The 27,560-nt window shown below is 39.8% G+C and overlaps 1 long non-coding RNA gene across 4 annotated transcripts in view; it reads right to left on the minus strand.

Moving 5' to 3' along the window:
• Positions 1–26,927, minus strand: part of LOC144369365 (uncharacterized) — a 155,088-nt gene extending 128,161 nt beyond the window's left edge. For 2 of the 4 annotated variants that reach the window (XR_013428954.1, XR_013428956.1), the window contains exons 1-2: positions 26,887–26,927; positions 26,595–26,679 (exon numbers count right to left, since the gene is read on the minus strand). This is a non-coding gene — a long non-coding RNA (uncharacterized LOC144369365). The other 2 variants (XR_013428953.1, XR_013428955.1) reach the window with 1 other exon arrangement.
• Between the last annotated feature and the right edge of the window lie 633 nt (positions 26,928–27,560).

The raw sequence follows: 27,560 nt of genomic DNA on the forward strand, positions 1-27,560 counted from the left end.
TGTGACATTTTCATATATGCATACAAAGTACTTTGATCATATCCACTCTGTTGCCCTTTCCCTGGCCCTTCCTCTTCTCTAATAGTCCCCTTCTACATGATACTTGTCTTTCTGGGTCTGTTTTTTTTTTCCCACTTAACATGATGATCTCCAGTTCCATCCATGTTCCTGTGAGTGACATTCCTATGAGTGACCCAAAGCTTGGTCCCAGTCCCTAATGACAATGAATGCCAACTTAATAACAAGGGCACGATTTTGAGAAAAAGGAAAGTTTATTGCTTTGCTGGCAAAGGAGAAACATAGGGGACTCCTGTCACAAAGGCTGTGACTCTCCCCATCTGGAAGGACTGGGGAGTTTCAAAGGAACTCTTCAAGGGTCACATTCCAGGTGTGCTCTGGTGCCCAGAGCACTTGCTAATTTGGGAGATACTCATTTCCCAGGTTCTCAGCAGGCATCCCCTTCCTGTAGTGAGTGTGTTCAAGGGCAATTAACTAGGGGAAGAAAGATAACACTGTCTTCCCAATCCTGTTAGGGAGGGGGAGAGGGAAAAAGAGAGAAACAAACATGTTCTTTTAAAAAATAGGCCTTAGGGGGCTATATTCAGAAGGTGAAGGGACCACTGTTACAACATGATTTCTTTATCTTATTTTGACTGTATAATATTCCATTGTGTGTATATGTATGAATATATATGTGTTCGTGTATATATATATTTCTAAGAATATTTTCCTTCTGCTGGAGAACACTCTTTTATCTTTTCCTTAGTGAGGATTCTCTCAATTTCTAATAGTCTGAAAGTACCCTTATTTCATTTCATTTTTTAAAGACTTTCTTTCCCAGGTGTAGAATTTAGGTTGGTAGTAATTTCTTTCGGCATTTTAAAGACATCACTGCATTTATTTTGACTTTCATTTTGCTGATGAGAATTTAGCTGCCAGTTTAATCTTATTGCTACCCCATTATGTCTTTTATTATCTGTTTTTAAGACTTTTTTCTTAGAAGTAGGGAGTTGCCTTGTAATAATTCACTAGTATAATTCACTGGTCTAGTTTTTGCCTAGTATAAGAAAGACCCTGGGTTTGATCCCCAGCACAAAAAAACTTGTTTTGATTTTTAGTACTTTTGCTCTGGTGTGCATAGGTGTAGTTTTCTTTGCATTTTCTTCTTCTTTTTACTTTTTTGCTTTGAACTCTTTCTTTTTGTTTTCTGTTTGTGGAGCTATTGTTTAAAAAATCTTTGATAACTTCAATATCTGGATCTTCTGTGGATCTGTTTCTATTATCTGTTTTTATTCTTAGTTTTGGATTCTCTTATCTTTTTGATGGACACTGACTATGAAAAACTATACAATAGTGACCCTGAATTATGTTATTTTTTTCCATAAATGATTCACTTTTGCTCCATAGGAAAAAAAGCTAGTGCTAGATAATCTTAATCCATCCAGATATTGAAGTTATTCAAAGCAGCTTCAGTTCTTGTAAGGCAGTGATTCTCAACCCTGGTTGCACATTAGCATCACATGGGAAATTTAAAAATAGTCAGGTACCTGGAGTCCACACCAGAGATCTAATTCAATTGGTCTGGGGTGAGGCATTAATTTTTGGAGGGGTAGTTTTAAAAAACTGTTAAAAAATTATATATATATATATACATACATATATATGTATGTATATATATATAATTTGCATTTTAGAAAGTATGTGTATGTTTGAAATATAGGTTGCAAAGAAATGTACTGGAAAATTCTGTATGCCCTTCCCAAAAGCTTCCCCACCAAATGCCAACGTTCCACACACCTACAGTATAGTATCAAAGCCAAGAAATTGACATTGGCGTGATTCACAGAGCTCATTCAGATTTCATCAGTTACACTGGGCTCATTGTATATGTGTGCATGTTTATGTAGCTCTATGCAGTTTTGTCACATCTGTACATTTCTATAATAATCACTAAAATCAAGTTACACAACTGTAACATCAGTCCTTCTGTGATGTTACAGTTTTTTATAGCCATGCCCACACCCTTCATCTCCTGGCCCCTAGCAACAGGTAATCTCCATCCTTATCATTGTTGTTCCATGACTGTTATATAAATGGTATACGTGTTCTTTCAGAGGGACTCTTTTCACCAGCACAATTTTGTAGTTTTTTGTTTTTAAGTAGGGGAGACTGTTGGCTTGTTTGCTATTCCCAGGTAATTCTAATGTACATCCATGATTGAGAACCACTGTGCAAGTCATAGTTTTCGCTTTCTAACCCAGCAACTGCCTTGAGGGAAAAGGGACCAAATGCCAGTGCACTTTCTTCTTTGGATCCTTGGTCCTGTAAATTCTGTCTCAGTGGCTTTTTGATGCCTTTGAACAGATGCTTATTTTATATTTTGTCCATCTTCTGTACTTCTTAATAATGCTAGGATAAGTGCAAAATAACTTAGGTAGCTATTGTTGCAGGTAGAACTCTACTTAGAGTGATGTTTAAATAAAAACAAAACATCAACTCCCCCAAAATATATAGACCAAAGGGAAGGCAATTATAAACTATAAGAAAAAATTGATTGCAAGATATGTGCTTATAAGATTTAACATTCACTATAACTGAATCGTAAATTTGTCTGTATTGTATCTGATATTAAATTATAGTTCCATTTGTTATATCACTATGCTAAAACAGTTGATATCACTCTATATGTCTCATCTTCAAGTAAAAGCTGGCTATCTCTTGAGATAAAAAATGGCAATTGAATTTCTACATGAATTCTTAAACAGTAGAAATAATAGACTGAAAATCTTTTGATTTGCAAGACTCTGGCTTTTTTGAAAGAGTAAAAGGTTTTCTTATAATCCCACACTATATTTAAATAGAAAATGCCAACTGAGGTAGCTAAGCATAGTTTATACTAAAACCAGAGTAAAAAAGAGTGCATGACCATATGTAATGTTGCCCTTCTTGTCTTCCAAATAAAGGAAAGGAGAGTTTGAACAGCAGTTCAAGAAGGATATTTTAGAGGGGACCGAATAAAGCTTTGGAATCATCTCCCAACCTACACCACTATATACATGCCACCCACCTGGAGTTAAATAAGGCCCAGATGGAAAGAGTGTCATAAGACCCAGAAAGCTTTGGAAGAATCCCAGCCAAGGAGACTGCAGAACTCATAGAAAAACCCTGAGTTTAGCAAGTTCAGCCAGGATCTGAGAAACCCTCTGCCTGGGTGGCAGAAGAGCCCTATGAGGGAAGTATGTAGGCAGATGGGCCCAGGAGGCACTTGGCAGGGTCTCACAATCCAGGGTAGTTCTAGAAGGCACTGCAAGTTCCTCTGCTCCCAACAGAGGTGGAAAATTGATGAGAGAACCAGAGGACAAAAGGAAGTTTGAGGTGAGATTCAGAAAGACCTCTAAACCAGGGCTAGAGAGAACCAGCTTTATGCCCGTATAAACAGCCTGGCACAAGAACCAAATGTCTGACTAAAGCCAGGACATCTGATATGTCCCTAGTGTAATATAGATCACACATATACCTGTTGAGAAGATGGGGAACTGCCGGGCAGGATGGTGCCCACCTGAAATCTCAACAATTCAGGAGGCTAAAGCAGGAGGATCACAAGTTCAAGGCTAACCTCAGCAACTTAGTGAGACCCTGTCTCAAAAATGAAAAATAAAAAAGGGCTGGGGATGTAGCTCACTGGTAAAACATCCCTAGATTCAATACCCAGTACAAAGGAGAAGGAGAAGGATGAGAAGGAGGAGAACGAGGAGGAGGAAGAAGAGGAAGAAGAGGAAGAGGAGAGGGAGAAAGGGTAGGAAGAACCTCAGATCTTAGAGTTGATCAGATTTAGTCCAAAGTAACCTAGCCAGTGATGGTTTGACGTAGAACTCTAAGTAAAACATCATGTCTAGATAAAATGTATAAACCTTGGTCATAGGGTATCTGACTATAAACTTGATATTTGCTGAAACTGGATCATAAATTTGTGTTGTATTGGACAGTATTTTCTTATTAAATTATGGTTTCAGTCATTCTATCCCTATGCTACACAAGGAATTACATTTCTTTAAACCAAATGACTGGGCTAAAATAAAGAGGCAAGATTAAGCATTTTCCACCATTAAGGAAAATTAGAGCCTCAGAGTTAAGCCAAACTGAGTTATAACCCACCTGTTCTGTACATTTTAAACCAGCTCCCTGCTCTACCTACTCCTATCCCTGAAACCATCATTCTGCTCTCTGCTGCTTGTGAGTTTGACTATTTTAGATGCCTCATATAAGTGGAATCATGTAGTGCTTGTCCCTGTATGACTGGCTTACTTAACATAATGTCCTCAAGGTTTATCTATGTTGTCACAAATGGCAAGATCTCCTTCATTTTTAAGATTGCATAATATTCCATTTGTGTGTGAGTGTGTATGTGTGTGACATTTTTTAAATCCACATTGGAACACTCCTTACAATATGTTTATATATCATTTAGGGAAGTGACTCTTTGTATTTTTTTATTTTTTCAGAAATGTTTTGATTCTCCTGTTTTCATTCCACCTCGTAAACTTTGAACCCCTTCATCAAATTCTGCCCTCACCAAAAAACAAAAAAACAAAAAACCCTGGGAAGTTTTGATTATTATATACTGTATAAGTCTAGATAGCAATTTGGGAACTTTTTTTTTAAACCTGAACTGGGGATTGAACCCAGGTGCCACAGTCCGGCTGCAGCAAAATAACTGGGGGGTGACGACCTGTAAGGGGGGTCCGGCGGATCATCGGAGGGAGAAACCACACAAGAGACTTACTTCATGCAATTGGCAAAAGGGGATTTATTGGGGATCCATTCCAGCGCGCTGGGACTCTGTGACCACTCAAGAAGGGAGAGCAGCCCAGAGTCCAGAGCAAAGGTCAAGCAGAGCTTAAATACACTTTTTGGAGAGGGCGGTGGGCTTTGCATACATCAGAACAAATCATCATGAGGCGCGGGAAAATTGAACAACAACCCTGAGACGTGATTGGCAAATTCATTGGCGGGAAAAGCTCGGGCAGGGGTGATTGGTCATTCCTAAGAGGGGTACACATTCAAACTGATTGGTTCGGGCCCTGTGACAAACTGCACAGGGCCCTAGGCTAAATGGCTAGTAGGATGTTGTCTTAACTATCTCAGGAATCTGGGTGTAACAGAGGAACTCAATAATACCTAATCTTTTACATTTTAATTCAAGCCTTCCAGCTTAGAAACTTTACCCTTTCAGACCAACTTGTGTACATTGATACAGCAGGAGTGGAAGCCATTTATTGTAGGACCAGAGGGGTATTTATACATTCCACACAACTTATCTTAATTAACATAAACTAGATACAGCAGTCAACCAATAAGAAATCTCCACACTTAATGGCTCGCTGGCGCCACCTCACAAACCACTCCCCCTGGCAAAAATGCCAGGCGCCATCCTGACTTGTTTACAGACTCTAACACCCAGGAGTGCTCTACCACTCAGCCACATCCCAAGCCGTTTTTATTTTTGAGTCAGGATCTTGCTAAGTTCATTAAGTTGCCCAGTTTGACCTGGAACTTGGAATCCTCCTGTCTCAGTCTCCCAAATCCCTGGGATTGCAGGCATGTGCCACTGCACCAAGCAGGGAACAAGGAGGATTTTTTTTAAATTAAAAATAAATAAATAAAAGTTTATTCTGGTAGAGTTGCAGTCAAAGAGAAAAGATAATATATAAAGTCAACTACATTGTTCTTTTTATCCATGAAGATAAGACATTAGTTTCTCAGTAGATTTAGGTCAATGGGAGGCTAGGATTCTGATATGGGTTTGGTTTCTGGAAACCAAAGCTGGGATCAGGAATAGGGCAGGGCTGGCCTGAGGCTTTGAGGACATAAAATAAACACAGAAACAAAGGCAGTATTCTAAGGAAAACTCAACCCAGGGAACTAATAAGGCAGATCCAGCCTTGTATCCAACAGGAACTAGTGTAGAAAGGAGATCCCATTGCAAGTGGAATGGGAAAGATGAAATAGGTTCAGGAGAGCAATCAAAAGGAAGCTGGGTGGCTGGGGTTGTGGCTCAGCAGTAGAGCACTCACTTAGTGTGTGTGAGGCCCTGGGTTTGATCCTCAGTAGCATATAAAATAAATAAAATAAAGGCATTGTGTTCATCTACAACTTAAAAAGATTTTTTTTTAATAAAGAAAAAAAATGAGGAGGGAGCAGGATGGGAATGGGAGGTTGTCAGTTCTTGAAGCAAGTAGGACACTCTGAAGAGAGGGCAGAGTCTGCCTCAGTGTCTGTGCTGCACTCTGTCATTGGTGAGGAACAGTCTGTGGGAACTTAGGCCTGAGAAGAAATTTGATAATGGATTTTGGAACACAGGAAATGGACCCTTGATTAATATGCTCCCTGCAACTGGAGGTCTGGTGAAACATTCCCAAGGCAGCTACCATGATGGTAGAGAATGTACCAGTTCAAGGAAGAGAATCCTAACTGCCATCCTGCACTCCCTGGAGACTCCTTTAGTCTCCAAGTCTCCAAGAGGAGCCTGTGTGGAGATAGAAATAAGAGTCCCAGCTGTGCAGTGGGCTTCACCTCTTTCTTTGCACAATACCCCATGTGTCACAGAACTGTGCCTCTCACTGGATCTCCAAGAGAAGTAACATTTTTTTTTTTTTTGATACCTCGGATTGAACTCAGGGGCACTCGACCAATGAGCCACATCCGCAACCCAGTTTTCTATTTTATTTAGAGACAGGGGCTCACTGAGTTGCTTAGGACCTTGATTTTGCTAAGGCTGGCTTTGAACTCAGGATTCTCCTGCCTCAGCCTCCTAAATCGCCTGGATTACAGGCGTGTGCCACTGCATCAGGCATTGGAACTTATTTTTAACCTTCCTGTTCCCCTCTTCTTTTCTCCAGTCCTCTTTCTTTTTTTTTCTTTTTCCTTTTTCCTCCTCCTCCCTCTCCTCCTCCTTCTCTCCGTCCTTCTTCTTCTTTAGTTGCAGTTGAACATTTATTTATTTATTTTTATTTTGGTGCTGAGAATCAAACCCAGTGCCTCACACGTGTTAGACAAGTGCTCTACCTCTGAGCCACAGCTCCAGCTCTCCTTTTTTTTTTTTTTCCTTCTCTCATTTCACACTGATAACCTTAGATTTGCTCCCACTACCTTAGGTAACAAGAGGTTGCTGACCCTTGTTATTTACAATGCTAACTCACTGCAGAAGTAAGTCTGACTAATAACCTCAGACACCATTTCTAACCAGGTCCCAGACTTTGACATAGGTTGACAAAGGGCAGATACAAACCTGGTCTTTAGCAACTGTAGGCTCATAAATGTATATAAATATAAATATATATGTGTGTGTATGTTTACATACATACATATGTGTGTGTGTATATATATATGTGTGTGTGTGTGTATATATATATATATATATATATATATATATATATATATATATATATATACCATTACTTTCCCCTATATACTCTCACTCTTGAGCACTCACATTTTTGTGGGTGGGGAGGTCCTGGAAATTAAACTCAACTACTGAGCCCTATTTGTATTTTATTTAGAGACAGGGTCTCACTGAGTTGCTTAGCACCTTGCTTTTGCTGAGGTTAGCTTTGAACTTGCAATCCTCATGCCTCAGCCTTCTGAGCTGCTGGGATTATAGGTGTGCGCCACAGTATCCAGCCTGAACACTCACATTTTTATAGTCTTCCTGCTGCTTTGCTATTTTGCTGCCTCTGTAGCTTCTCCCCATGGAACCTGGCATTCAAGGGCAAGGGGAAAAGACATCCAGAAGCCACCTTTCTGAGTACACTCACTTCTGATGTTTGCAGCTTCCCACACAGGATCCCAGTATCCCACCCTCAATGTCACTGGGATGGGAGGGTGAAAGGATCTGGGTGGCCAGAGCCAAGACAGATCAGACAGCACTGGGTATACAGTGACAATGGCAGGCCACAACAGAACCAGGGGGAAAGATCTGGAAACACAAAAGCCTGTCACTCTGAAGAAGCTTTCTGGGAGTTCAGATTCATAAAATTACATCATGTTAGAGGCTTTGAAAAACTATGTGTCTATAGATGATAGCAATGTGTTCCTTCCTGTGCAAATGCTTGTTTTACTATGATGATAGATTGTGTTCTGTGTGGACAAGATAACAGAGAAACAGAAAATTAGGGGTATTAGAAATTTAGTAGCCTCATTATTTTTTATCAAGATTCCTAATAATCATTACCATGTTTTTAATTACTTCATTCCACTTAATTCTTGCAGCAACCCTAAGGGGTAGGTGCTATTGTCATTCTCTTTTTAAAGTTCAGGAATATGACCGTTAGAGAAGAAAATAGTTTCCCTTAGTTCACACAGCTAGTGAACAGCAGGCTAGGATTGAAACCAGGGCTCCAAGCACTATTGTGCAGTCTGTGCACTGAGCAACTCCTGGGATAACTATTCACAGACTAGATGTAAATAGTATTCCCTGGAGTTGGACAGAGCAGCATCCCAAACACAGTGCTTATGCCCACCCCTAGCTTTTGAGTAAATATTTGTAACAAGAGAATAACTTTTTAAATGTATTCTTTAAATTAAAAAGCACACATTGTAGAAGAATCTGATTGCTTGGATTGCCTTTGATTTTATTGCTTTGCACTGTTCAGGCTTTAACTCCTATTTATAACCTGGCAGATTTCTTAGTTTTATCTTCCAAAGGAAACAGGTAGAATTCATATAAGCTAATGTTGACTCTTTCTCCCTAGAGTTTTGCGTAAGTGCAGAGTTAGGACATCACCATCTAATCCATACAAGAAAAGAACAAACATGTCACTGACCTGTGTATCCCAGAGAAGTTTACCTAACAAATGCCACATTTGGAGCTTCTCAGATCACTGGGTGCTATTGACCAGGGAGTAGCCAAAAGGAGGCTGCAGCCATTCTGAAAGCTTGTGCCTTCCCTGGGGAAGGAAGGTGATTCTAAAAAGCAATTAGTGTCTGTAAAATTACACTGAGCTCTAATTTATGGGTGATATGCTGCAATCAGATTTACATCCAATTTCTACCTATTAGAATCCTCCACAAAATAAGTAAAAAAATATAAATCTGAGAGACAGTAACTAGTGGAAATTTGGAGAAAAGGGAAGGAGGAGAGGTAGAGACCGACGATCAAAGAAGTAGCCCAACTCTTCAGTCTGCACTGGAAGGCGGGGCTGAGGTAGGCAGGAGGTGGGAGGCAGTGTGTGATAAATAAATCATCTGCACCCCACCCTCACCAGGTGTGTGGGATTGCCTCAGGAAAGGGTGTTTGTCTTGAGTCCTACCCATGAATATATATTTACATTATAAACAAAAAATGTTGCTTCACAGTCTCTATCAGAACACTGTTTTTCTAAAAGTGTAGATCTGGATTTTCATTTCAGTTTCACCCAGAAGTTACTGAACTATTTGTTCAGGTTGTTCCAATGACTGCATGCCTATCCAGAGCACTTCTGCCAGCCATGGTCCTGCCCAGGAGGGCAAGTCCATGCCAGCCTTACCCCCTCCCCATCCCATGAAAAAATGGGTGTGTGAACAACACAAGCCAAATTCCAAGATAGTACCGAGTCATCGAGAGAACACACACACACATACACACACACATCAAATAGAAAACGTTGCTTAGGGCCCCAATAGTTCCTTACCTATGGTATTGATGTTTACTTGAGAGAAGTCTCACTTATTTACAGTGTACAATTTGTTACTTTTTAACATGTGTGCACCTCCAAAATCATCACAACAATCCAAAGAGGAATGCACCATTTTAATAAACATTGATGAATGTTTCTAGGGGATGGTTTCTTTTAGTCAAGAATGTCTTCAAATGAAACAAACTTCCTGAAATTTTTTGACAAGGAGAGTCTGCACTGTGGCTATCTAAACCCCTTTGTGTTGACCTTTATCAGTAGGAAATTTGGCAAGATTCTGATGTTGATTTCCTTGATTCTCCATCAGAGTCTGTCTGGAATGGAGAATGTGGACATATTCATGCGGGGTACGATTCCTGGTAAGGTTCCAACATGCTCAGTGTGGGCTCTCACAAAGTTAAGCAGATGAAAGAAGGAAGAGAAAATGCCCAGCACTGAGCAAACTTGGCTGTAACAGGAAGCTCAAAAGCCCCTGGCAGCCAGGTGGTCACACTGTGGGGGAATCAGTCATTAGCACACAGGACTAAACTGTTTCCAGGCGGAAGGTGGGAACATAAAATTCAGTCCTGTGAGAAATGAATTCACCAAAACAGTAGGGAAGTTTCAAAAGGAATAAAGCACTTCTTTCAAACTGGAGTTTCAAACATACATAGGAAACCAATTCCATGTTCTCAGTCAAGCAACTCTGCTTTCAGAGCTTCTCTGTTTCAGAAATACAGCAACTGGCCCCAGCAAAGAGAAATGAAAACACACAGCAGGCACTGGAATCAGCCCTCTAAATCCTAACTCTTTCCTGCTGTACAGCTCAAAAATTCTATTTGAATTTGCAGTTATATGAACTCTTGCATTTTAGAAGAGTACCTCCGGACAGGAGATATTTCATTTCCAGGAAATGAAAGGCATTTCATTTTCAAGGAATGAAGTATTCTATTACTCATTTGAATAACATTAACATTCAGGAGGGATATATGGAAAGTATCTAAAATTTTTAGTATCTAAAATTATGTCTGCACTTGGGAACACAGAAGCTTCAGCGTAAATATCCTACCCTGAGCTTCTTAAGAGTAACAATCACTATGGCAACATCACCACATGTAGGGCAGATGTCTGCCCAAAACCAGTTGTTGACTTTAAATCACGATTTCTAAAGCTTTGGCTTCACACATAGGAACTAACACCACCACACCATAAAATTTCTGTTAAACCTTCAGGTACCTTAGTAAAGGATACATAGGTTACATGTAGGTAGGGAGAACCGCTACATTTCCTATCACCCCAAACGTATATAAAGGATTGTCTTTATTGCTTTCATGTCCTTCTCAAACCTCTCCCCCTATGTCAATTTCCACAATCGCTGTCTACCAGCACCATGCTATTGAAATTTTTCTTGTCAAATTTCTGGGAATCCCTAGTTTCCAAGTCTAGTAGTTTATTTACCTGCATCCTTCTTGACTTGTGGCACATTTATGTAGTTGACCACTGTTATTGAATTGTATCCCCCCAAATTCATCTATTGACATCCTAATGCCCGGTTTCTCACCAAGTGATCTTTATTCTTTCTTTTTTTTTTTTTTTTTTTTAGAATTTTAATATTTATTTTTTTAGTTTTTGGCAGACACAACATCTTTGTTTTTTTTTTTTGTATGTGGTGCTGAGGATCGAACCCCGGGCCGCATGCATGCCAGGCAAGCCCGCTACCGCTTGAGCCACATCCCCAGCCCACCAAGTGATCTTATATGAAAGTATGGTCAGGGGCTGGGGTTGTGGCTCAGCGACAGAGCACTCGCCTAGTGAAAGAATTCTCCACGCAAAGATACTTTGCCGGGAGAATTCCAATTTTATTGCAAAAAGCTGTGTGCTTATATAGAACTAAAGGGGAGAGGGTAGGGCTTAGATAAATGGCAGGCCACCCGTTTATTGGCTAGTTCTTCCAGATATCAGCTCCAGAGCCCAGGAATTAGTTCTCAGTGGGGCTAAGGTTCCCCGCCAGCGAGATTTGAAATTGGCAGGAGAGTTGACACAGGCGGGAACTTTTCCCGCCACTGCAGAAAAGAAGAAGGTAGGAAGAAGAAGTCCTTAGGCACTATGTTGGGTTTTTTTCTCTGGGGTACAGCTGTCGTTTATACTTTTCCCAACACCTAGCATGTGCAAGGCCCTGGGTTCAATCCTCAGCATCACATTAAAAATAAAATAAAGATATTACAACTAAAAAATATATATTAAAAAAAAAGAAAGTATGGTCACTGCAGATGTAATTAGTTAAGATGTGGTCATACCAGAGCAAGCCCCTCATTCAGTATGACTGGTGTCCTTGTAAAAAGGGGGAATCTGAAGACAGACACAGTGCAAAGATTATATGAAGAGACACAAGGAAAAACCATGTGAAGGCAAAGATTGGGCTGCTCCCTCTACAAACCAGTGAACACTAAATTGTGACCAAACTACCAAAAGCTAGGAAGAAGCATAGCACAGATCCTTCGGTCACAGCTCTCAGAGAAAATTAGCCCTGCCAACATCTTAATCTTGGACTTATAACCTCCTGAATGGTGAAAAAACAAACCATTGTTTAAGCTGCTCAGTTTGTGATCCTTTATTGCTGAGGGCCATTACCAAGTAGGAATGACGCATCGAAATTTCCTTGCCAAGCGTACCCCATGCTGCTTAGAGGACATTTGATGGGACATTGCATGCATGCTTTAATGAGGTGACCTTGCTCAAGGACCTAGGCAGATCCGGGTTTAGAGCTGATCAGGTTTGAGGAAGTAACCGGCTCCTTGAGTTTAAGGCGTTGCCAGTTTAAGATAATGGGTTTTAGGGAAGTTGGAAGTTGAAGATTATTGCTGGGATTAGGGTGTTCCTGCTGCTTGTTCCCGTTGAGTTCTCGTGAGATTAAAATGGGATTTGGAGATAGCCTCGTGGAGTAGGTGAATTGTGCGGGAGACGGGAGAACGCCATTGCCCCTGGACCTGTGTGGAGGTGGTGTGAGAGCTGGAATAAAGAATTGCTGTTTGAATCTACAAAGCTGTGTGGTGGCTCGTGATTCTGGTGCCAAGCCGAGACCTAGGCACTTTATTATGATAGCTCTAGTGGACTAATACAACTATTATTCCTTGAAACTCTTGTCCCAGGGCCTCTGGTTTACAGAGAGCACTCTTTGAGGTTCTGCCAGCTCTCTGATCCTCTCAGCCGTTCCCCTTCTTTATGTCTACTCCCTAAATGTCTGCCTTTTCTGTAATTCCATCTTCATCCTCTCCATGCAAAGGCAATATCATTTGGTAGTAAGAGCACAAGTTCTGGAATCATACCTCCTTTCAGGGTGACTTTGGTCAATATATTGGATCACTGTTTGATTGTCCCACTAGCAAACCAATAGTTCTTGAGAATGTTGTTCTAAGAAGTAAATCATTTCATACATATAAAGTGCTAAATATGTAAGTGCTCAACAATCAATATAATTATGAACTTCTCTTGTTACTTCCACATTTTCCCTCTTGTAAATCTCAGCTTCTTTTCTTGTGATGGATATTAGTTATACTTTTTAGCCATACTGTACTTTGAACTCTCTTCTCCCACCTTAAGAGCCATTACTGCCAAGGGTGGTGGCACACACCTGAAATCCCAGAGACTGGGGAGGCTGAGGCAGGAGGATCTCGAGTTCAAAGCCAGGCCTCAGTAGATTAGCGAAGCCCTAAGCTACTCAGTGAGACCTTGCCTCAAAATAAAATACCAAAAAAAGGCTGGGAATCTGGCTCAGTGGTAAAGTACCCCTGGGTTCAATTCCCAGTACCAAAAAGAAAAAAGAAAAAGAAAAGCCCTTACCTTCTCTGGTAGAGGTCAGCTTGCTGGTCCTATTTCCAGCCTCAGTTGTGGTAGAACAGGCATGTCAGTGGTACCTGCCAGAGCTGGGAGCCAGGGAAGAAAGGAACCTCTAATGGAGAGCTTCCAGTATCCAGAGGCAGCTATGGCAAAGGCTAATGGCAGCATCTGTGTGCTGGCTGTGTTGGTGGGACCAGTAGCAAAAGCAGGGCCCAGTTTTGCATTGTGATTGGGAATTGTTCATTGTCAAATAATCTTTAATCTTGGTTCTTTTGTCTTTCTGGAAATTCTATGAGCTACCCATTATCACTAATAAATTACTTTTCTGTTAAACAAATCAGGGTTGCTTTCTGTTGTTTGGAAACAAGGTACACACAATTTTGTCTTCAATGACCACTTATATACTGATGATTCTCGAACCTATATCTCAGGTTCTGCTTCCCACTTGAAATTCTATCTGGAATAATTCTATTTTGGAATTCTATTCCTCACTGCCTACATGTTTTTAAAATGAGAGCAACCTGTGTATACTGAAAGTATGATTTCATTACCTCAAGCTTCCTTAAAATGTATTTATTAGAATTCTCAGATGTTCAAAATGCCCCTCAGTACAGCTTGAGTTAAGAGTGGGGTGGGTAAGGGAGAGAGAAGGGAAATTGCATGGTAAAGGAAGGAGACCCTCATTGTTATACAAAATTACATATAAGAGGAAGTGAGGGGAAAGGGGGAAAAAAACAAGAGAGAGAAATGAATTACAGTAGATGGGGTAGAGAAGATGGGAGGGGAGGGGAGAGGAGGGGAGGGGGGATAGTAGAGGATAGGAAGGGCAGCAGAATACAACAAACATTCGTATGGCAATATGTAAAAAAGTGGATGTGTAACCAATGTGATTCTGCAATCTGTATACGGGGTAAAAATGGGAGTTCATAATCTGCTTGAATCAAATGTAGGAAATATGATATGTCAAGAGCTTTGTAACGTTTTGAACAACTAATAATTTTTTAAAAAGGGTGGGGTGGGCGTAGATATGCGGGAAGCAATGCTCAACTTTTCAAACTAGGGGAAAATTCATTTCTATTAAAAACATAAAACAATGCATAAGATCCACATCAATTATCGAATTTTAAAATTCCAGTTTTTGTTGTTCCATAATGGCATGAGTCACCAATAGTTTGATCAAAATATAAAATGAAAGCCCATCATTACAACCTCCATTTCATCTGTAATCTCCCAACAGAGTTTTAGTCACACAACACCCAGCTTAGAAGCCTATATCACCCTAATTCCATCCCCTTTCTCAAGCTATATTCAGGCACTGAATTGCCTAAATCCCACCTATAAAATCTTGAAGACTCCCAAGTTCACACAGAGACCTTTCTCCATTTCTATTGTCACGGTTCATCTCTCATCTACAATCTACTTCATGAGGGATTCCATATTTCCTTCCTCCCGATCCTCAAAGTCTGAGCCCAGCTGGGAGCTCATCCCCACCAGCAGTCTCCAAAGTTCTCCTCTCTTAACTCTCCATCTTCTTATCTATATCTAGTCCTAAGTTTCCAGAGGAGGACATTATAAAACTGGCTTTATAAAATTATATAGTTTCCAAAAACATGTTCAAGTATAAACCACAGCTCTTGAAGCTCTTGGCAGCTTTGTTCTCAGGTTACCTGATAATTTCCCAAAATAACAGTGATCCTGTATGTGGCACTGCCCAGTTTAGGGAAGGGAAAACCATCAGTTAATAGTTAAAAATTTTATCCCGCTACTCAAAAAGATACTCTCCAGAATCCCTCAACTGCACAAAATCACAAGTGTCAAGGAGGCCCAAGAAAGCAGTTGAGTTTTCTTGATTGCTGAGCTGAGCTGTAAGCCAGGAAATAAGCAAATGGAGGCAAACATAGGGCTGATCACCTTAGGAAATCTATGGCCAGTGAGCTTTTGTCTCTCAACAATAGTGGTATCTGTGGGGAAACTTTTGCAAATAGGGAACGTCATTTTGGATTCATGAGAGGAGATAACATTTATTTGCACATACTATTGGGATGAAATTCTCCATGAAATTTTTCACATTTCTGCACTATCTGGACTTTCTGAACAAAGAGCTTTGCAAACTGAGTTAAAGAAAGATTGAGCCGGGTGCAGTGGCACTCACCTGTAATCCCAGCAGCTAAGACAGGAGGATCACAAGTTCAAAGCCAGCCTCAGCAATGGTGAGGCCCTAAGCAATTCAGTGAGATCCAGTCTCTAAATACAAAATAGGGCTGGGGGATGTGGCTCAGTGTCCGAGTGCCCCTGGGTTCAATCCCTTGTACCAAAAAAAAAGAAAAAAGAAAGAAAAAGAAAAGAAAGAAAGACTGAATGGCAAACATGCCTAGGAAGTTAGAACATTTCTTGGAGAGATTAAGAGGCTTATCTTTCCTGGTGCTATTTGTCCCTCTCTTTTGAAGACTTTTGCTGACATTCCAAAGTAAAGGTAAGGTCAAAGTCTCTGTTCTCTCCCCTTCCCTCATGTGTGTTTGTGTGTCTGTAGGTTTCTGTGTAGGTTTGTGTCTGAAAAGGAGGATGAAAAAAATGTGTCAACATTCCAAATATATACTCTAAATCTCATAATTTTGGTGTTTCTCCGGAGGGAAAACCCTGATGCATGTACAATTTAGCATCAGCCTCTCACCTAAACTTGGGGCTCAAGGAACTAGCACTTAGATGCTATATGAGACAGGCACGGTAGTGTGTGTCTGTAATCCCAGTGACTCGGGAGGCTGAGGCAAGAGGATTGTATTTAGTGAGGCCCTAAGCAACTCAGCAAGACCCGCTTTCTAATAAAATATTAAAAAGGCTGGAGATGTAGATTGGTGGTTAAGAGCCCCTGGGTTCAATCCCTGGTACCAAAAAAAAATAAAAGAAAGAAAGAAAGATGCTATGTGAATAATAAATAAGTGGTCTGTATTTTGGTCCAAACATCTCTTGTTTCCTGTCAGAATATGAATATATATTTATATTTACACACATACATATATAATATACACAGGCATGTAGCACATCTAGCATTATTTTGTTTAATCCTGAAAAAAGCCCCAAGTCAGATAAAGTATTATTACCATTTTATAGCTGAGCAAACTAAAGTTCAGAGAGGTAGTTGTTTGCCTAAGGTCGATGTGATCAATGGCAGAGGTGGGTTTCAAATTCAGCTATTTAACACTAAAGTTTGTGCTCTTTCTACTTTAATAGTTACCACTGTGCAATAGACTTGTGGTATGAATTGACCTCTTTCTATCTCAGTTTCCCTATATTTAACAAAATTAGATTATATGGCCACTAAGCTCACATCTATCATTTTAAGATTCTGTGCTTCCCCTTCTATCTTGTCTCCAAGTTCTATCCAGAGACACCCTTTTGTTTTGCAAAGTGACTATGGATGGCTTTCCTTTGAGTCTTTGTTCAACTCATATTTTTCACCTGGAAGCACTCCACTCTTTGAGGTCCTGTTCTTATACCAAAGCACCGGGATTATTAAAAAAGCCTTGGTGATGGCTGTCCCCCAAAGCACCAACTGTCTACAACATTCATTTGTCCCATATTGATTTTGGCATCAATTACTTCACCTACTATTTTGTTTCATAGATAAGCTTCAAAATTCATCACCAGCGTGTAAATGTTTATCTCCATGGCATCTTGAATTTGAATAGCTACTTAGGTTGACAACAGAAAAAAATTTGTGTTTATTTGTATTAAAGGTGAATCAAAAATCACATCATAAATGATAGCAAAAATATCCTTTTGTCTTATTTCAGGTTCCATATTTAGCTTGAAATATGTTCATTCTGTCATTATTTTGACAAGCATGTTTTTTTTTTTAAGAGAGAATTTTTTAATATTTATTTTTTTTTAGTTTTTGGCGGACACAACATCTTTGTTTGTATGTGGTGCTGAGGATCGAACCTGGGCCACACGCATGCCAGGCAAATGCGCTACCACTTGAGCCACATCCCTAGCCCTGACAAGCATGTTTAATACATGATTTTGCATCATGTATTGATTGTCCTAGGAGTTCAGGAAAACAATCGTGAACAAATAAATGTGGTCCTAGCCTTCTAAATGCTTACAGTTAATGAAGTGATCAGGAGGACGCGCATTAACTGAACACTCACTGCCATAGATGGGCTTCTAAGACAGCTCCCAGCAATCTCTGCTACCTGGTACTCAGGCCTGTGTGGGGGCTGAACTTACTGTCTCACTTTTAATGAACACAATACAGGAAAAGTGATGATTAGGCACAGAAAACTGAGAGCTATCTTTCTACCACTGTCCCTGCTGGCTCCGTCTCTTTTATGCCTTTGCTTGCTTGCCTCATTTTCAGATTCCATGCTTCCCCTAATTTAAACCTCATGTTGAGAGATTCTCTCTGGAAAGGCCCATGTGTCAAGAAGTCAGGAGTACATAAGGAATTGAAACTTCAAATCAGTGGTCTGCAGAGAAGTGGGTCCTGCCAGCACCATTTGAATGAACTTGGAAGTAAATTTTCTCTAGTTGAGTCTTCCAGTGAGAACTCACCAGATGACACTTTGATTGCAACTTTGGGAGGGATCCTGAAGCAGAAGTCCCAGCTAATTTTTCCTATAGAATTCATAGAAACTTACCCACAAAAACCATGAAATATAAATATGAATTGGTTATTTTAAATATAATTGTTTAACTTCTGGGGATTGAACCCAGGGCCTTGCACAGTAAATACATGTTGTTTTAAAGCCACTAAGTTCTGGGGAGATTTGTTATACAGGAACAGATAATTCACACACTCATACAAATGTACACATATTTACAGATGGTGCTAAGTGCTAGGAAAAAACAGTAAAGAATGGAATTAAGAGATTATAACAAGATTCCCTCATTTAAATTTACTTTTCTATTTCCTTCACTTGGGTATTGAATTTTATTTAATATGTGTAATTAGTTGGTCCTTTGTAGTGATACTGAAGAAAACATTTTCAACCATAATTTATACTTGAATACATTCTTATGTGTGGTGTTCTCTCTAAACTCAACTACTAAGCCCTTTAAAAAAATAATACTATAGCTCGGCAGACGGTGGTGCATACCTGTAGCAATTTGGGAAACCAAGGCATGAAGATCACAAGTACTAGGCCAGCATCAACAATTGAGCGAGACCCTCAGCAACTTTGCTAGACCTTTTCTTAAAAATAAAAAATAAGGGGCTGGGGTTGTGGCTCAGTGGTAGCTCACTTTCCTAGCATGTGTGACATACTGGGTTCGATTCTCAGCACCACATACAAATAAATAAGATAAAGGTCCATCAACAACTAAAAAATATTTTTAAAAACAAACAAACAAATAAAAAGGGCTGGGGATGAAGCTCAGTGGTAAAGCATCCTGGGTTCAATCCCCAGTCCTCCTCTCCTCTTCCTCCTTCTTTTCCTCCTACCAAATGTTATTAAAAATCAAACATACTTTTGTATTTTGAAATTTTCATTAGGTTCATAACACACTGAAACACAGAAGCAGAGAATAGTTCAGAACTTGATGTTTTGTTTGTAACCAGAATAACAATATAGGACAGAGAAGAGAATCAAAACTCAGTTCTTTCCCTTTTCCTAGAATAGTTTCACATCCATGTTCTTTGTTGAATTATTCTTACCTGACTTCCTGCAGTTTTCTTGTGGCTGCCAATCACAAGACCTATTTCCTTACCCTCAGGGCACAGTTCAAACTAAGCTTCTCTGAGTCCTTCCCCAGAATTTCTCATCCTGAATCTGGGAAAAGGTTTTCTCCCATTTTCTCTTTGGAGTGTGAATAGTAGGAATGCAACCCAGATTTACCAGTGGAGGGAGGGGCCTTCCGGGACTTTGGACCCTGATTTAGAAACTGATCTAAGACTTTATTTATTTATTTAGTTCTTGGGGGACACAACATCTTTGTTGGTATGTGGTGCTGAGGATCGAACCCGGGCCGCACGCATGCCAGGCGAGCGCGCTACTGCTTGAGCCACATCCCCAGCCCCCTGATCTAAGACTTTAGAGGTTTTTGTTTTATATTAGGGATTGAACCCAGAGGTGCTTATCCACTGAGCCACATCCCTGGCCCTTTTAAAAGATTTTTTTTTTTTTTTTTTTTTTTTTTAAGTTTTGAGACAGGGTCTTGCTAAGTTGTTTAGGGCTTCACTAAATTGCTGAAGTTGTCCTTGAACTTGCCATCCTCCTGCCTCAGCCTCCCAGGATGCTGGGATTATAGGCAAGCACCATTATGCCCAACTGGTTGTCTTGATTTTACAAACAAATCAATTCCAAAGTATCTTAGTTGCAGCCTATCATCGTATTGTTGGAGACAAACATTATAGTCACCTTCAAGTGAAAAAATACTTTAGTGGATCTTTGGTCATGAAAAAGTAAATCTAGAAGGAGTTAGGGATGAATATAGTGTTCTCCACAATCCTTTAAAAAGTATTTTCATTGTGACTAAGTTTCATCTTTGCAGAGATTATTAAATGGAGGATTTTCTTTGATCTTGAGTGTAAAAGAGAAGTTGGGATCCTGGACTGCAAGTAAACCATGCAGCTGGACTGTAACTAACTGATCCTACAACCTGGCGCCGCAGAACAGGGACTGAAAGTAGAAGTGGCCATTAGAGACCCTCACTCCGCAGAAATCCATGGTCCTATATTCAATATTTTCTACGCTATCAGTTTCTTGGGGCTGCTGTAACAAATTACCACAAAGTAGGTGATTTAAAACAATAGAAATAAATTTCTTCACCATTCTGGAGGCCCAAAGTCCAAAATCAGGGTGTCCTCCCTCCCCAGGCTCTAGAGGAAAATCTCTAGCTTCTCCTATCTTCTACTGGCTGCAGATTTTCCTTGGTTTGTGGCTGCACCACACTAACCTCTGCCTCCATGGTCACATTGCTTCCTCCTCTTCTTTGTGTGTCTATGTCTCTCTACATTTCTTGGTCTAATCTTCCTTTTATTCATAAGGATATATATGATTGTGGTTAGAGCCCACCTGATTATGCAGAATAAGTACCACCTCTGAAGATCCCTAATGCAGGCTAGGAATGTAGCCTAGTGGTATGGGGCTTGCCTACCATGTGTGTAGGCCCTGGGTTCAATCCCCAGTACTACCAAAAAAAAAATTTTTTTTAACTTAAAAACTTATTAAAATCCTTTTTACAAATATGATAACATTCACAGGTTCTGGGGATTAGGAAATGTTTTGGGGTGGGTCATCATGCAACCTACTAAATCTACTTTTAATTTTTTTTTCTTTCTATTGAGCATTGTAATTCTTTCTGGTGTCCTGAAATTTTCTGTCAAGTGTGATTGGACCTCATCTGGTTTTGGTGCAGAGACTCATCCACTTGAGATGAAGTTGTCAGCAGGAGACCAGCTGAATGTTGAGATTAGTGAGAAGAAGCCTGAGGAGATAGAACAGTGGGGCAGAGCAGCTGGCCAGCTGAGATGATGAAGAAAAGGTGGTTCGGACTTAATGAACAGGACAGTATTTCCCAGGGATTTCCAGGAAGGCTCAGATCCTGAAACCCAATAAATCAATGGGCTTTGTCCCATTACACAGGTTGAGGTGGGTGCAAATTATTGTTATTTGAGCATTAAGAATCAGCATAACCCACAACTTGGGAACTACTAAGTTACATGTATTTTTTTTAAATATGCTGTATTGTTTTGATTTCATAATAAATAAGGATAAGCATTATTTTCAATGGCCTTACTTGATTACAATTCTTTACTCCACACTATTTTGAATGGTTTCCCCTTCTGTATTCTCTGATGTCCTCCACAGTTACTTTCACTCACAGCAGGTTCCAAGTGACCTTTCTACAGAGTCAGTACATAGGGCTGATTACCCCATAGCAAAAATGCCACATAAATGTATCTGGCTGCAAAACAGCTGGCACATCCTGAGAAGTACTTTCTTAAATCATCCACTCAAGTCTTTTTCCAGGAATGCATTTGGACATTTGATACAGATTATCCAGAGAAAAGTTGACCTGGACCTTATGTTCTCTGCTTGTAATTATAAGAGAGATATAAAGCAACTCTCTTCAAACTGCTTAAAACTCAAATTGAGGCCTTGTTTTTGTTTTGTGTTTTTAAACCAGAAATAGAATCAGAGCTATTGTGTGAAGCAAGATTAGGGCAATGGAGATATAGAACATATTCAGACCCATAGTGGACAACAGGATGCCCAGAGAGGCTGGGATTTTTTTTTCTTTTCTTTCTTTCTTTTTTTTAATATCTTTATTTCACTTATTTATTTTTATGTGGTGCTGAGGATCGAACCCAGGGTCTCATGTGCGAGGCGAGCGCTCTACCGCTGAGCCACAACCTCAGCCCAGGGTCATACTTTTTTCTAAAGTTGAAGAAATTGCCAACTAAAAAGTTGTAAGTTGTCCTTTATCTGTGAGAATGGAAACTTTGGGGGTAGACCATTTTAGATTGCAACTTTGGTGGCCACTTTTAATGAATCAGATATAAAACAAGGTTTGTATTTCACAGACATAGAGTTGTCTGGGTGTTGAAGGTGGTAGGGGTGAGCTGGTCCCTGCCTAGCAGAACCAGCTGCACCAGCCTGTGAGTCAGACTGAAGGAGTCTGCTCCAAGGATGGGCCTGTGGGCTCTGAAAGTCCCAATTTTTAGAACATTTTTATAATTTTTTTCTGTTTACTAATAATAGAAAATAGAGTCAATGTTTTTTCATGGAATGTTTTCAGAAACAAATTAATGGCCCCAAATGGGAAATACTAGTATATATTGAGTCTGCCCCCTCATCTCCACCTGCTCCACCACATTATTGTTTAAGCCCCCGTTTCTTTCCTTGGTTATTGCAGTTGCCTTCAAATGAGTCAATTTGCTTCTATGCCTGCCTTCACCTACCTCCAGAATCTTCTCCTTAGAACACTAGAGTGAATTAATAATAATAATAATAATAATAATAACTCAGAATCTCTCATCCCTACTCAAAACCTTCTCCAATAATTCCCAGATGCTATAGTTTGGAAGTTGAATGTCTCCCCAACGTCCATGTGTTAAAGGTTTGGTCCCCAGGGTGGTGTTATTTGGAGGTGCTGTGGACCTATAGAAGATGGGGCTCTATGGGAAGTCCTTAAGCCATTGTGAACCTCAAATGAATTGTGGGATCCTGGCCTGTCCTCTTCATTTCCTGGCTCATGAAGTGAGTAGTTTGCTTCACCATGAGTTTGCTAGAAGCCATAGCAATGGAGTTACTAGATCATGGACTGAAATCTCCAAAACCATGAGCCAAAATAAAAATTTTCCTTTATAAGTTAATTACCTCAGGCATTTTGTTACAGTGATGGAAAGTTAACTAATATATTAACCATGCTTAAAATAAGGTAGCCCTTCCCATGGTGTGAATGTCCTCACAAAATCTCGCCCTTTCTGACTCCCTCAGATTCAACTCTTGGCATTCTGCTACTAATTTCATTCCAGCCACTCTGGCCTCCCAGCTTTTACTTTACTTTGTAAAACATGCTGCAACCTCAGGTCTTTGATGCTTACTTGGAATTCCCTTCCCAGAAAGTGTCATGGTTGTTTTTCTCATTTCATTCGCTTCACCAAAAATGCCTCAGAGAAACCTTTCCTGACCACTCTATCTTAAATAGGAGACATCTTTCATCACTGCCTGCTTTCTCTGCTTTCCTTTCCTTTATTGAACTTATACTCCCTCACAGTCTTTGTTTAGTATTTTATTGTCTGCCCCCACCTTGAATATATATCTATGGGGGAAGCAATGTGTTATCATTGCCCTATCTTGTATAGTACTTGCAGGTATATGGTAGGTATTGAGGAAATTATCTTTGATGTTGTTGTTGTTGCTCAAGTCAGCTTTGGTTCTTTGCCCTCTCAGTCTTCATTCTAGGTCTAGTTATTGGCTCCTGAATAATTTCTGACCAGTTGTTCTTGGCTCTTAAAATATGTCTCAGTGTATGTGTGTCTCCTTTGCTTTGTCCCATTCTGGCTTCCAGTCAGGTCCCATGGATCTCTTAATTCTCTAGTATCCCAGGTATTTAGTTTTAGGGTTTTGTTTTGTTTTTGTTTTTTAGTGCTAGTGCCATCTGTTCTCCATGAAAATCAAATATTTTTCATTTCCATGACTTCCACGCTTCCATCTCAGTTTGCATCTGGGGCTAACCAAGCCTGGTCCTTTGGAGAGTTCCAGATCCTGGGAAGGGAGGCAAATAAGGTCTCCCTTAAAATAGCATGTGTAGCATGATACTTTTTTTGTAAAAAGGTTGAAAACAAGAAAACATAGATTTTTGCTTCTGTATACATCAAGTTCAAGGTCAGCCTCAGCAACTTACTGAGCCTCTAAGCAACTTAGTGAGACCCTGTTTCAAAATAAGAAATAAATAAAAAGAGCTGGGGCTGGGGGCTGGGGTTGTAGCTCAGTACACACCTCACATGTGTGAGGCACTGGGTTTGATCCTTAGCACCACATAAATATAGATATTATGTCCATCTACAACTAAAAAGAAAAAAAAAAAGAAAAAGAAAAGAGCTGGGGATGTAGTTCAGTGGTAAGTTGTCCCTGGGATAAATTCCCAGTACTCCCCTCCCCCTCTGCCAAAAAAAAAAAAATCTCTGAAAGGATGCACAAAAATTGGTAACAGTGATTACCTGAGAGCAAGGATGTGTGAACAGATAGAGGATGGGGTAGTGGAGACCTCTCACTGCATGCTTTTCAATTCTCTTTTGAACCATGTGAATATATTTTACATTTTAAAAATTAACCCACATTAAAAATGGGAAATAAGAAACTTATCATGTACTACTACTAAAAGATCTCTAAGACATACTATTAAGTTTTTATTTTTATTTTTATTTATTTATTTATTTATTTAGTTTTTTTAAAGAGAGAAAATTTTTAAATATTTATTTTTCAGTTTTCGGCAGACACATCTTTGTTTTTATGTGATGTTGAGGATCGAACCTGGGCCGCACGCATGTCAGGCGAGCGCGCTACCGCTTGAGCCACATCTCCAGCCCAAGTTTTTAAAAAGTATGGAAGAATGTATAGCAGCTGATATCATTTACATCTGTATGCATATACATGTTTGTATTAGACACACACATGTAGCATGAATATGCATGTATGTGTATGCTTGTAATAATAGAATTTCTGTGACAGAAGATATTATTTAATCAGTGACAAATGCCTCTAATTGCAACTTCCTGCCCATCTAGACCCCTGGTCATTTTTCAAGTGATGAGAAAAAATTGCAACTATTCTATCCCCAAAAACCTCTATTCTGCCATTGATACTTTTACAAATTTTATTCCTTCTCTGCTTCATTTGAAATAGCTTCTATTGTCTCCTCATCAGGCTCACTGATCTTTTCCTTTGCAATGTCCAACCTGCTATTTATTTTGTGTAGTAAATTATCACTTCAGGTATTGTATTTTTCACTTCCAGAAATTTCTTTTGCTTTTTTCCTGAGGTTTTTATGTTTTCCATTTATTTCTTCATTATGTTCTTAAATCCTTTTATGTCTCTGAGCATATTTATATTATTTATGATAATACTTTTATATTTTTCCTAATCCTATCACTTGTCATTTCTGGGTCTGCTCCTACCAAATTATTTTTATCTGCATTATGGGGTACACTTTCTTGTGTTTTCACATGTCTGGTAATTTTTATGTGTCTGGGTGGTCTTGGCCAAAGGAAATGTCTTGGCCAGATGTTGCCTTCAATTTTACATTACTGAGTACTGGATATTATTGTTTTCCTTTAAAATTATTTGACTTTGTTCTGGTAAGAAGTTATTTGCAGATTAAACTCATCTTTTTCAGGCTTGCTTTTAAGTTTTTTAGGGTATGTCTGGCATAGATCTAGGTCTTATTTAGCTCTACTATTAAGATTTAACCTATCTGAGGTCTCTACTGAACTTCCTGTTTCTCCACTCCAGCTGGTGGGAATCTGATTCGGTTTCAACTCTGTGTGAGCTCTGGGTAGTATTTGGCTTAAACTGCCCCAGTAATTCTTCTTCCTCAGTCCTTTGTCCAACCTCATGGAGTTTCACTCTTTCTTTGTATGCACAAGTGTTGAGAGTCATCCATGTATGGACTACATAGACATCACAGCCAGTGATAGGAGAATTTGGTATCTGGAAACTTCCAGTGGAAATTTCCTCTGGCCAAGACCGCCCAGACACATTGTGAGCCTTATTCAGCTCTGCCCCAGGTCCCACACAGCACTGGAGATGGAGTGACCTGCTGTAGACACACAGCCTCTCATGAATGGGTGTGACCTGCCAAGATGCCAATCAACCTGCTGACTGCAAGACATCATGAAGTAAGACTCCATCCCTGAAGCCTTATCTCTGCCTTTGAAGTACCTCCTTAAATAAACCACTGGAGCCATTTTCTAATTGTTCAGCTTCAGCTCCTGTGTGGACTGGATCTATCAGGCACTCTGCTTCAAAACTATGATTCTGACTCTGCTTCTATTTCTTCACTAATTATTTCTAACTTATCTTCTCTGGTGGCTTACACCCTCCTGGGCAGGAAGAAGGACCCCCTAGCAAGGCACTGGCTGCCTCCTCATATACAAGGTGATAGTCAAAGTCTCAAAAGAACCTCTGCAGATTTCTAGATCTCTTTCTCTGTAAAGTTTCCTCCTACCCATTATTTATGATCTCTTTCTCCAAGCATCAAGACCAGCAGGCTCTATTTGATTTCCCTCTTCCTCAACCATTTCCAGAAAATTGCTTCTAGGAAGAAATCAAACAGTTGTAAAATCCATCTTTTTAATCCCCTTCTCTTGAACATTCTAGGGCTGCATTATCTATTCTTCAATATCTGGAAAAAAATATCGTCTCTTTTTTTGTCTAGTTAGTCAGTTTTCGTTTATGGGGATGGGAGAAAGTACAGACCTGTAGTGACTCTTTTAAGGGCCGCAATCTTACATTCAAACTCTCAGGGATTATATCCACCTGTATTCTTTACTTATTGATTGAGTACAAATGGAACCAAGATACCCCACACTGAATTGGACTTAAGTTTTTCAACCAGATACCACAAGCAGTTTAGTTTGTAGTAAAATTAGGCCAGGCTTACCTTCAGAGCCATGTGCATTCCATTTCCAAATCCTTTCCTCAGGTTTCTGTCATTTCTATTCTATCAGAACCATTTCCTCCCAAACCTATAAAACATTTAAAAAGTGATCAAGACTTAATATAAGGAAATGACGCTCCAGTGCTGATAAATTCAAGCAGATGGTGGAGACTTTGAGGCATGCAGGGGAGCCATCTGGTGGGATCCTTTCACATAGTAGCCTACTTGGAGACCCAGAGAGTACTGATTTCAAGCAAATATATCTCTTCCTTCTCCTATTAAATAAAAACTGCACCTTTGCTTGAATTGAGATCTGCTTCACTTGAGGGTTTTATGGTTTCTCAGTGAAAGTTCAAGGATATGAATTTCAAAAGAATCTATGAATTGCTCAAGTCTTATGACCCAACTTCACCCAGAGATTGTGCCATCCAAGTTCCTGGATGCCTGTAAAAAGCTCCAAAGTTAATTGGAATAGTGGTGTGTGTGTATGTGTGTAACTTCTATCAGGTTAATGTTCTGTCCTTCCCAGGACTTCACAGAAGCAACTCTGCAAATGTCACAGGAGGGTCCATGTGGACTACTTATGCTAGTCAATATTGCATTATCTGAAGAAATATCCCCCCTCAGAACTGCAGCATTTAGCTCACTGACTGAACCAGACTGTGGGTTTAAATTATCTCTTTCTCCATATGGAGCCAAGGCTTAAATTAGGCAGCTTATATCCATGAGGAAAGTTATAGCTTTAGGAACACATGGCCAGATAATAAGAGTGTGAAAATCATCCTGATATAAGCCATGTGCTTATTGAAATCTTATCCATTCTTCAAGGCAAAGCTTAAATAACCACTTCCTCTGGGAAGTGGTGATGGCTGGTGTTATGTGTCAATGTCAACTGAGCTAGGCCGTGGTACTGAGTAATTTAAACAAGCACTAATCCAGATGTTGCTCTGAGGGTATTTTGTAGATGTG

The sequence above is a fragment of the Ictidomys tridecemlineatus genome, chromosome 12 (assembly GCF_052094955.1).
Source record: "Ictidomys tridecemlineatus isolate mIctTri1 chromosome 12, mIctTri1.hap1, whole genome shotgun sequence".
In the NCBI taxonomy this organism is placed as follows: domain Eukaryota; kingdom Metazoa; phylum Chordata; class Mammalia; order Rodentia; family Sciuridae; genus Ictidomys; species Ictidomys tridecemlineatus.